General features: G+C 30.2%; 1 long non-coding RNA gene across 1 annotated transcript; it reads right to left on the reverse strand.

The window, feature by feature from the left end:
* Positions 1-694: 694 nt before the first annotated feature.
* LOC130946703 (uncharacterized) lies at positions 695-4135 on the reverse strand. The gene is made up of 2 exons (XR_009072343.1): positions 3981-4135; positions 695-912 (listed from the first exon to the last, which is right to left on the reverse strand). It is a non-coding gene; the product is annotated as an uncharacterized LOC130946703 (long non-coding RNA).
* Between the last annotated feature and the right edge of the window lie 8399 nt (positions 4136-12534).

Raw genomic sequence — 12534 nt, forward strand, 5'->3', positions numbered from 1 at the left:
TTTGTTGAATTTAAGTTATATTTTTTATAAATTCTTCAACTAAGTTATATTCTTTATAAATTCTTCAACTAACGAATAATATTTTTTTTGTATTATATTATATCTTGTATAAGTAATAAGCATATTAAGTAACATGACCAAAACATTAAATGAGTTAATTAACATACTTTAGTATGTTAATTAAAATGAAAAGAATCTTTGATTATTAGAATTTAAATTTTAGATATCTAAATATATTAAAGTTAATTTTTATATTTTTTTAATATTATTTTTGTCTCTATTACTAGAAACATTTGAATCCGTTACAGCACATATTTCAATTAAGCATATAAAATTGATTTAAACTAAAGATAAATTATTATGTCAAATAAGAAAAAAAAAAGCAGAGATGAGAGATATAGATTAGTGATAAAATAATCATTTTATATATGTATATCTAAATCAAAATCAAATAATTTCCATCTAAATCCCATCCAATGAAAGATATGATTATTTAAAATTACAAAAGGATAGAATTTGAATTTGAGAAATCAATTCAAAATTCTTATCACTATGACTAAGAATTTTTTATTATTATTCCAAGTTGTTTGAGACACAAAACAATTTAATTATTTCCATAAAATTTATGTTTCAAATACACACTACCATACTAATAGAACTCCAAATTGCCAGCACCACAACATGTCACAATAAATTTTAAAATTATATATATTATAATTATAATAAATAGATATTTATGATAAGATGGCTAATAAAAATCTCAGCCTTTGCGGCTTCTTCCCACATGGGAATGCTCTCTACCACCAGCTTTGTTGAAAGCAGGATCATGCCCATGATTTGCTGTTGGCTCACCATAGTCTTCAAGGTTTATTGTCAATAATGACCTCCCACCAGTGTCCGAACCTTCATATTCTGTAATTAAAAAAATTAATAAATGTATTTTACCAAAATGTCCCAGTTGAGGTAATATATAATTATATATGTGCTTTAACTTTTTAATGGTTAGTTAAATCTTTTATTTTTCAATGTATTTTTATAAAATACATAATAATAATTATAAAAGAAAATAATGACTAGTTAAAAGGTGATTATATTATGTGTGTTCACATGTACCGTAGGAATTGTATACTATTAGAAGCAACATTGATTATTCATTTATTAAGTGTGTGATTATTCTATTAAGCCAAATTTGATCATTTTGATGGTTTAATATAATTTCCCTGAAGCAATGTGTGATAAATGCATGACTGATTTTTAATGTATATAAAATATTTTTGTTAGTTTAAGACTTGATATTTTTTAAGGAGTAATTCTTCGCATACAAGCGATTAAGGCTTGTAAGCCTTACAAGTTCAATTAAAACTAACGCTCAAAATACGCTTCCAACTATTCTTCTTCCTCTTCGTCTTCTCCTTCTTTTTTTCTTTCGTTTCTTGCCTTCTCTTTCTCCTCCTTCTTCTTCTTCTTGCTGCACATTCTTCTTCCTCCTACTCTTCTTCTTCTCCTTTTCTTTCGTTTCTGCACGTTCTTCTTCATCGTCTTTCTCTGATATTCTTCTTCATTTACGTTCTTTTCTCTCTGTTTTATCTTTTTTTTTTTTCGATTTTTCATGGTGAAATCGTTTTTGAAGAAGAAGAAGCAGTAGAAGATGAAGAGGAGAAAGAGAAAGAGTTATGAATTATGCATAAGATATATTTTAACGAATTTTGGGTGTATTTCTTTAAATCCTTTGGGTGTATTTTCTGTAATCTTTTGGGTGTATTTTCTATAATCGTTTGGGTAAATTCCTGTAACCGTTGGGTGTATTTCTGTAATTCTTTGGGTGTATTTCTGTAATCATTTTGGGTGTACTTCTGTAATCGTTTTGGTGTATTTCTGAAGTTCCATTATCTTCAAAAGGATTACAGAAATACACCCAAAGGATTACGAAAAATACACCCAAATTATTTAAGAAATACACCCAAAATTCGTTGCATAATTCAAAACTCTTTCTCTTTCTCCTCATCTTCTGCTGCTTCTTCTTCTTCAAAACGATTTCAAAACTTGATTTCAGAAACTATGAAAATAAAAAAAAACGAAGAAGAAGAAGAAGAGAAAGAGGAAGAGGAAGAGGAAGAGGAAGAGGAAGAGGAAGAAGAAAAAGAAGAAGAAGAAGAAGAAGAAGAGGAGAAGAAGACGAAGAGGAAGAGGAAGAGGAAGAGGAAGAAGAAGAAGAAGAAGAACCGTTCTGAGTGTAGCGCTTTGAAAACAGGAAACGTTGAATAACGCATTAAAAGGCCTAGTAACTTGTAAGACTTGTAAGTCAAAAAGACTTGTATGTGTAGCACTCATCTTTTTTAAGAGGTGTATGATAAATAAAAAAATTATATGATTTTGCTCATAACTTTTAAAAGTTAAAATTACTTTTGAAAATATCAAAAAGTATATTTTTAAAGTTAATTTATATTTATCAAAATTAAAAAGTCTAATACAATCTTTTAAATTTATAAATTTTAAAATTCACTCTTATATATTTATATATGTATATTATATATGATCATTTAAAATTTTAAAAATTATTTTATTAATAAACACAATTATTATTACTTATACTTATTGAAATTATTTTTAAGTTTGATTTATTAAATATAAATATTATAATCTTTAAAAAAATATTTTTTTAAAGTCAATTTTAACAAGTTATTTTCAAAAAGTTTTATTAAATTGCCATATTCATGAGAATTTTAGAAACGTTAATAACACCTCCGCAAATCTCCTCTTTTCTAACTCTTTCAAACTAAAAAGTTTCTATCGTATTGTAATTTAATTTATCGTTTTATTCTTACTTTGTTGTTGTATACCATTATATCTATACATGTTAATTCAAATGCATTATTTCAAGAATAAAATTATAAATATTTAATAAATTCATCGACAAATAAAAGTTTAAATATTGTAGTTAGACGGTCCATTCTTTTATTAGAAAGATTAAAGAATACATCTACACGATATTCCACGTTTATGTTCAGTCATTTGGCAACAAGGCATATATTAATTTATAACTTGGAAATAAGAAAGGCACAGATTGTAGAAATTCAATGGTATCTCCAGCTGTCAAGGCAACATGAACTCTCATAGCAATATACATATAGTAATTATATATAATGATAATGATAAATTATATTATGTAAAGAGTTAAATTTTAATGTACCTTAAAACATTTTAATTTTAAAGGTTTGGTAAATATGTGCCCTAAAAATACATAATAAAATTATAAATTGAAAAAAATTTTATAAAAAAATATATAAAATCTAAATTCTCAATATATTTATTGTGTATTTATTAAAGTAAAATATTTAAATTTTTTTTATTATTAACAACCTTATTAACTTATATCCTTAAAATACATATTAGCTAAATTCTAATTTTAATACATTCTAAAATATTTTATATAATAGTCTAATTATATTTATTTTTACAAATAATTATATCAATATAAATAATAATATATAATTAAATACATATATAAAATTATTTTATACTGAGCAGTGTATTAAAATTAAATTTATATATATAAACCTAAAGAAATTCATTTTTTTTGAAACAATAATGATAATTTATTTTTCTACAAATAAACCAAATGATTTTAAAAAACCAAATTAAAATACGAATAAATCAATAATTAATAATATTCAACAAGCCAGCAAGTTCTTTCAACTCTAGAGATTGTAGTGAGATAGAGAGAGAGAGGGGGAGAGAGAATTGAAATGTGTATTCTTCAGAAATGTCTCTTCAAAGTTAGAAAAGATGTTCTTGAGGCATGTATATATCATAAGAGTTTTATTTTGAATTGAGATATTTTTCTACCATATCTTATATAAACTACTTAGCTTCCAATTAAGTTGTAAGACGACACACAAATAAAGGAAAATTAAAAAAATATATATACTATAGAAAAAAGAGTGGCTAATTAAGATGAAACTAATGAAAGGCAAACTCACTTGATGAGAAGAAAAGAGTGTCTCTAGCATTAACACATAGCATAGTAGAGAAAGCTATGATCATCAGAAAGGATAAAGAGATGCACAAGCCACTTCCAACCCTAAATATCATTCTCTCTCTCTCTCTCACAATATGTTGTAAGGTTAACTTATGGAATAATATTATTTTAATTATCACTACAATAGAAAGCCCTACTCTAAGGCAGTATTTATAGAAGAGAAGGTTGACGATTCCGCCGGAAGTGGATTACACGTTTATTGGAAGACATTTTTATTTTTTTAATGCTATTAGAGGAGGCCAAAAACTAAATAAATAATAAGTATTATTATAATAAATTCTTTAAGATTTAATAATTCAACAATTATATTAAAAATGCAAGTAAATTAACGGATATTAATGTTCCACCAAATGCAAGTATATGTCTCGAACTACGACACGACTACTCATGGCACATCATAAAACTCAAATACTCACAAGTGGGTATTTTGACGAGAGAAATGTTCGATACGAAGGAGATAGGGAGATTCGAATCTGCCACCTCTTAGATAAATATTGAGAAATTATGTCATTTGAAGTATAATTAATTGACTTGTGCTAATAAATTATTAGACTAATTTAGTTGAAATTAATTATCAAAATAACTTGTTCATATCATGTTAACGAAAAAATAAAATCATTTTAAAATTTATAATAGCTATATTATAATAATACCCAAACATCAAGATTAGATGCCTTAAATATTTTTTGTTGAGCTAGAGAGGCAAAGGACTCCAAGATTAGATGTCTTAATTAATCTTTGAAAGATACAACAAACAGTAATAAATCTAACTAGTCATTGTGAGTTAGATGGTGATATGTATAAAATAATTTATGCCATATATACATGTTATTATCTATTTGATAGAAGAATTAATTTGATTTATTATTATAATTTTTAAAGATAAATTTGAGACATTATTTGATCTTTTTAACACCATATTGATGCACGGGTATTTTTTTATTAAAGACTATTTAAATGATTAACACTAACTTCATTACATCTTTATCGTGTATGTAATAAAATATTTGAAGTATAATTTGTAAATGATCTAATTTCTTATGAATAATTTATATAAAATAACTCAGATATGCTATATCGACATTGAGTAAACATAATTCAGCCTATCGAAAGAAACAAATAATAATAAGAAGAAAATCAAATACTTACAAAATTAATCTTCTGTCTCTTTATTAAAAAGAGATGCTTTTTTATTAAGGGTACCTACTAATAATTTTTCTTTATTTCTTGATCTTGAACAGCGGAACAAGGCCTCATAAATGCAGGTTACGTTTTAGGTCAACGATGATGCTAATGCTAATCTCAATCACAAGTGGTTACAAACTGGTACTTTAGAAATGAAAAAAAAAAGAATTTTATATGTGGGTGGAAAATTCTTGATCATCAGAAAAATTTTAAAGAAGAATTAAATAAAAAAACATCACATTCAATTTAAAATTTTTAAGCGTCAAGTTGATAGCCTCTCGTTTTATAAATTTTTTACTTTTTTTTCTTTTTTTAAAGCGAAACTAATTATTTATATAAACTAATTTTTTATATTACTCACCCTACTTAACAATTATATATATATATATATATATATGCTATTTTTTTATGCGAAAAGTCAGATGATAAAAACGATTATAACATGTTGTCCTATATAGAAATTTTTAAGTTATATTCTCCACCCAGAAGTAGGTATGTATATAATCTTATTAATAAAATGAAATTAGTTTTTTAAAAATGAAAGGAAATCGTTTTTTTTTTCATGAAGAACAATTTAGACACATAGATATTCTACAATGTCAACTTTAGTTTGACCTAACACGTTAAACTTTCCAAACATTTAAGCTTTTGGGGTTGACTTCCTCTTTTGAAGTAAACTTTTTAGGATATGGAATTTCATACCAACACAGCAACATTACTAATGGATATGCATGGGAAGGTAGCTAGTACCGTACGAGATAATTTAGAGTAAAGACTTCATGTTCATCAATTGAAAGTAATTAAGCATATATATAATCACATACATTATTTCATTGTCAGCAATAATGTCGTCTCTCTTATAGTAATTAAGCATATATATAATCACATACATTATTTCATGATTACGTAAATTATAAAAGAAAAAGTTTAGATAAATAATAAAAATACTAAATAATATGAATAATAAATATGTTAGATGTTTAATTTATTGAATGTATGGATGGTTATCCTAATGTTGAGGTTTAGGAAGTAATTTGGGGTGAAGTATTTTTTTATTTTATTTGGTCAATTCTAGAGTCTATTGTTCACATTATTTAGAAAAGTCATTGTCTACCTAGCAAAATCGATTATAAATTACTCGTAAAAATAAAATATTGGAGACATTTTTTTTAAAACAAAGGAAGCTCGACATATGAAAGTGGAGCATAAAACAGCCAGATACAAAAATTAAATCTAAACACAACTGTTATCAATCCTTTGTCATTTCCGGCATTGCCATCAATAACTAACAGGATCAACACCATTTCATTCCTTATAGCTCAAAAACGTCCTATTTTGTATGACCTCAACATTTACTTCTTTGTTGTTGAAAATTCTGTCATTGCGTTCCAACTAGATGTTCCAAATAAATGTGAAGAACCCAGTCAACCACATCTTCTACTCCTCTTTTCTATTAAGCGTGCCAGTCCAACTCTCAAATAAGCCTTTAATGGTTCTTGGGACATCCCAAGCTCTATGAAAATACCTCAACCAGACGCACCACACCTGCCACATAAACTCACAGAACAAAAATAAATGATGAACACATTCTATCTCTTTTTTACACAGGACACAAATACTATCATTCTGGTGTATTACGCCTAATCCTCACAACCTTTCTTTAGTATTCACTCTACCGACTAAAATAAACCAACTAAATAGCTCAATTCTCGGAGGTACCAACTCTTTACAGATCGAATTTGTGAAGTTATAACTCGTAATCTTTCTTCGAAAGACACTACTAGAAAACTAGTTATTACAGACGGATATTTTCGACGGATTTTATCCCACGAAAATACAGACAGAATTTCAGAGAGATTTTTTGTCAAAAAATAAAAAGAATAAATTAGCATAAATTACAGATGGAAAATAGAATCCATCGATAATTCTTTCGGTAAAATTAATTTTTTTTCTTGGGAAATGGTTACAGACGAAAAATTCGTCTGTAATTAAATAGACAAAATACTGCGTTTTATTAAATTATTACAGACAAAAAATCCGTCTGTAATTTAAATTTTCTGTCGAAAATATTAAGGTAACACTAATTTTATCACCACCCATTCACATTCCATTCGAACGTCGCCAGCAACCCTCATCCCTCGAACTCTTCTCCTCCGGTAGAAGGTGTTGTCGTCGCTGCCAGCGGGGACAGACCATGGGTGCTTTCGTCATCTGGAGAAGCTCTACTCGGCCCTCTTTGCATCGTTCCTCCTCTCCTCGTCGTCGCACGAAGTTCTGAGTTGAGCTCGTGGCATCGCCGTCGCGAAGGGTTCCTCCCCTCCTCGCCGTGTGTTGTTTCTGATTCTCTGCTCCTCGTCATTTTTTATTTAGGATTAAGCTAGGGTTTGCCTTTGATTTTGTGATTTCATTTCCGATTTTGTGATTTAATCTCTGCTTCCTTTATTCTTTTTAGCGCTTTTACGAACCACTCCCTTACATGACAGAGCACCTATGTGCAAAGGAGTTAACGATTGACCAGCCTTAAAGTTTGGTAAATGTGGTGATTCATATCTTCAAAATTTGCTTCAGATGCTACTCTTCACCACCACTGCTTTCAGTTTTTCAAACCTAATTTCTCTGTTTATTTTTTTGTTAATTGTTATAATTACTATTTTTTATTTTTTATTCATATTAATTTTTTGTATTTTTTGCTTGATGGAGTATATTTTCTTCTACGATGATAAGCTTGTAGAAAAGAATAACAGTAAGAAGAGAAATAATGAATAATAGCCAACAGTAAAGGTTCTTGATTTTTGGTTTCCTGATTCAAATCTTGTGATAATAGAGTGTGAATTAGAAGTTGTATGAGGAATAGGAGGTAAGCAAATCTCAATACACTAATAGTTATCTGAGTGTGAGCCTAGTCAAGTCTTGTTAAAGAATGAGAAGGACAACCACTAGGAAGTTCTATGAATGGTGAGTGTGATGAAGTTGGTTCAGATATTAGTAGTCAATTGTTCAGGAACAATTGGCAAGATCATAACAAAATGAATATTAGAGGAAAATAAATCTGAATAAGGGAAGATATTCTCATCAAAGATCACATATCTTGACAAATATATATATATATATATATATATATATATATATATATATATATATATATTTCAGATTTATAGTCCAGTTTTGTTTATTGTATGGTATTTTTAGCATTGAATAATCTTGCTTCTTCTGAAATAGTTTTTCAAATGGTGATAAAAACTCAAGAGTAGCAGTGGGCAACCTATTAAGCAAAACACAGCTGTAGTGAATACATCTTCCCAAAATTACATGGGAAGAGAGGCCGTGGCTTAAAAAGATAAACCAATTTCAATGATTGTTCTATGCCTTCTATGAAAACATCATTGTTGTTAATATGTATAAAGGTAAGATATTCTATGTTTAATACCATGATTTTGAAGAAAATCAGTAAACGCTGTAGACATAAACTCCATAATTCAAGTGTATTATATTTGCCACAATTAGATGAATAAATGCTGATCAATATTAGTAGAGGCAGAATTAAGAAAGAAACTAGAATCAGAATTCGGGAAAAACACTTCATATCATTTGAGTTCATAGTAACTGGCTTTGAAATATGAGAATCAGAACACCTAATAGGTAAGGTATGTGCATGAGTAAGAGTGCAATTATTACAAGGAGCAGAATTGAATGCAAACACTTAAGAGTAGAAATACCATCCAGTGATATCATAGTCTTTGTGCTTTCGTGTTCCTTGTAACAAACTTGAATCATACCATTTACATTTAAATATGCACACCTTGTACATAGTGCGACAGAAATACTCTAATTCAATTATGTTCTGCAACACACCAAACCAATAAGAGTGACCCCTGCCTAAATATCTGCAAACCCAAATTCTGGTGTTATATATTTTTTTTATTTGACCACTATAAGATATGGAACCAATATCCATTAACAGTATACATCGGGTAGCTGATGCCCTTATTTATTGAGTCTCAACTAAGTGCAACTAGTTCCGAATCTGTTGTATCAGTTAGCTGCACACTGACGTATTTTTTGAATCAACGTAGAAAATTATTCAATGAGCCATTAGGATTTGCCTTTTGGAATAACGTATATGATTTATCATAGGATAAAGAAGTTTTAATTAGATTAAGAAGTTAATATCTTACTGATTTTAGTATTTACCAAGACTTAAAAAACTCACATGAGGTAGGGTAAAATTTGGTCATAGTTAAGCAACGCATGCAGATGTGCAACATCGATTTCCTTCTGCTCTAACCAGTAGTTACTACCCGCACCCATTGCAACTCCTTCTGGAAAAAAAATTAAGTATGTTATTCCATTTGACGAGGATTCTCCCTTCTCATCGTTTCTTGAAACCCTTATTCTACGTGACTCAACATGAGACTGAAAATTAAATGAGCAAAATGTAGATGTTTTTTTAGCTAGGAATGCTTGCAGATGCTGCCCTCAATCCGAGCTTTGTTCTTCATGATGCGCATGAATGAACCAATCATCCTTTCAAATGGTTACATCCACCTAAATTAGACTGGCCCACAATTTCTTGCTTCGTACAGTAGGTGGACTGTTAAGTATTCCATAACGTCACAAAAAAATAGAGAGAATATCCTCTCTAGCTTACAAAGTATGATGAAAATGTTCTTGTCTATAACTGTGAGGTAATTAATAATGCTAAGTTTCATAGCATATTACTCCTTAAAGAACTCACTTATTTCTGTGAGGGGTTTCCAGATGTTGGTTTAGCTCACCGCCCATTATCAAGTCTCTTTAAGTTTAGATCTGGCCGATTGTAAATGTCTACCAAGCCTAACCTAGTTATCGTTGTCCTTTGTTCGCTCATCGCTCATTACTGTGTGTATGATATTATCAAACACGTTTTTTTTAATGTGTAACACACCAAGACAATGTCAAACCAAGTTGTGTTTTCAATAAAGCAACTCCCAAAATATACTCTGTTTAGTCCAATTATGCTGCCGACCATATCTTAAAGGTTTCAAACCTTCCCCGTTATCGATGATCCTTGGGATTCTACGGACATGTTGCCAAACTTACCTACCGCTCAACCTCGCAGGTGCCTGTTCGTGTTCAATTTTATTCTTTTTGAACGAGTCCCTATTATGCCGAAAAAGATTATCGAAGTCGAGGAATCTTTTATGGCAATCAAACCACAAATTCTTATCGCCATTCGATAACAAAATGCCTTCGTATTCTCTATGCAACTGGGGCTTGCCATTCTGCTCTGAGTGGACCAACCTGACAACATGCCATGTGCAGGAAAGTCATTAATGTTCCACATCAACATAGTTCGTAGTTGAAAGTTTATCTTGTTGAAATATCATACGTTTCTACACCATCAATCTACAACTCCTTTAACTCATCCACCAAGGGTTGCAAGAAGACATCTATTTTGGTCTTTGGATTGCTGGGACCAAGTATGATGCAAGTTAGGAACATGTATGAATTCTTCATGTACATTTCAGGACTCAGGTTATAAGGTGTTATGGCTATAGGCCAACAAGAGTACGCATTACCGAAATTAGAATTTGGTGCAAAACCGTCAGAGCATAAAGCTAGTCTAATATTTCTGGGCTCGCTCGCAAATGTAGAATGGACCCGATCAAAATGCTTCCAAACTTCTCTGTGTGATAAATGCGTCATGATTCCATTATCTCTCTTGTTGTTACTATGCCAAGTCATGTGAGGGGCTGAACTCATCTATGCATACAATCGTTTTAACCTAGGGATTAAGGACAAGTAGTACATCCATTTCATTGGAATTCTCTTTAAACGGTGTTTATTGACTTGTTCTCTCTCGACTTGGAACCTCGGTGATCTACAAAATCTGCATTCAATTAGGTATGCATCTGTCTTGTAGTACAACATACAACCATTCAAACAACAATCAATTTTCACCATATTTAGACCCAATTTCGAAACTAGCTTCTTTGTTTCGTAGTAGTCTCGAGGAATACTAGTGGACCCGACAGGTACCAGTTCGCTGCAAAGGGTAGCTCATATATCAAAGGACTCTTGGATATGATTTGACTCTGACTTATTACTCATCATCCTAACACATGCAGACAACTCCGAATGAACATACCCCTCGTTCAAAGGTTTCACAACAGATTCTAACAGATGATAAAATGTCTTCGCTTCCGGGTTAGACTCTTCTTCAACGTCTTCCAATTTCGTAATACCTATTGCATCACACACCATCTCATTGTATCTCTCTTGGTTAGCTTCCCAACTCATTTCATCCATGTTTTGGTCTCTCACCACCCGAATCCTCCTTAATTGACAACTGAACCTATTCAAATTAGAGGCAGACCAGTTAATTCTCTGTTCGTTCACTTTTCCGTGTTTTGTCCAAATCCAATACTCATCCTTGAACCCGTTACGATAGAGGTGAAGCGTTATGTCCTCAGGTCTTAATCACTTAGTCAGCCGACACTTTTGACACGGACACGTAAATACCCTATCAGACTCAAACGGTTCCATGTTGAAGACATGCACGACAAAATATCAATCCCTTCAAAGAATTCAGGTTTTAAATCCCTCGGCCACTATTATCCCTCTCATACATCCATAGACAATGACTTGGAATCGTATTAAAACACATACCCTAGAATTTAACGAACAACACAAATTATTTTATTTTTTAGAAAATTCGGTAAAGTGTACCATGTAATTAGACTCTCCTGCCAAATATAATTATTATTTTCTAATAAATCAAACATGTTTTAAACAATTTAAACAGTAATTCGGCAGAACTTCTCCTTGATTCAGAGACATCCATGAAATAAATATAACAGTTCTTACATAAGAAACTGATGCAGGCATAAATTATAACATACGTGCATTCAACAAAACATCCAATCCTAACCGTTCTAGTGCGCTACCCCTTATAACTCCACAATTCTACAGCAAACAAGTGTTTCGAGAAGGTGCCACTATACGACCTTCTCCTACTTCCGTCCTAAAACTATCCTAGGAAAAGTAAGTTCGACTTAAAATTTAAACAATTCATTGTATTCAGAGATAGAAAATCAACCTGAAATATTACTGCAAAAAAAAAAACTTCAATTGATCTCAAGAGAATAGCATGCACCATCTTGATAAAAAAAAGACAACATATTAAATTCATAAGTTGAAACTAAATCAGAAACTAATTTAAAATAATAAGTAAAATTCATTAGTCTAATAATAATAACTTAATTCTAATTTCACTGAACTAACAAGGGACGTGTCAAAATAAGCAACATAAATTTAATGTAATTGAAAGA

Source organism: Arachis stenosperma, chromosome 1 (genome assembly GCF_014773155.1).
Source record: "Arachis stenosperma cultivar V10309 chromosome 1, arast.V10309.gnm1.PFL2, whole genome shotgun sequence".
NCBI lineage: Eukaryota > Viridiplantae > Streptophyta > Magnoliopsida > Fabales > Fabaceae > Arachis > Arachis stenosperma.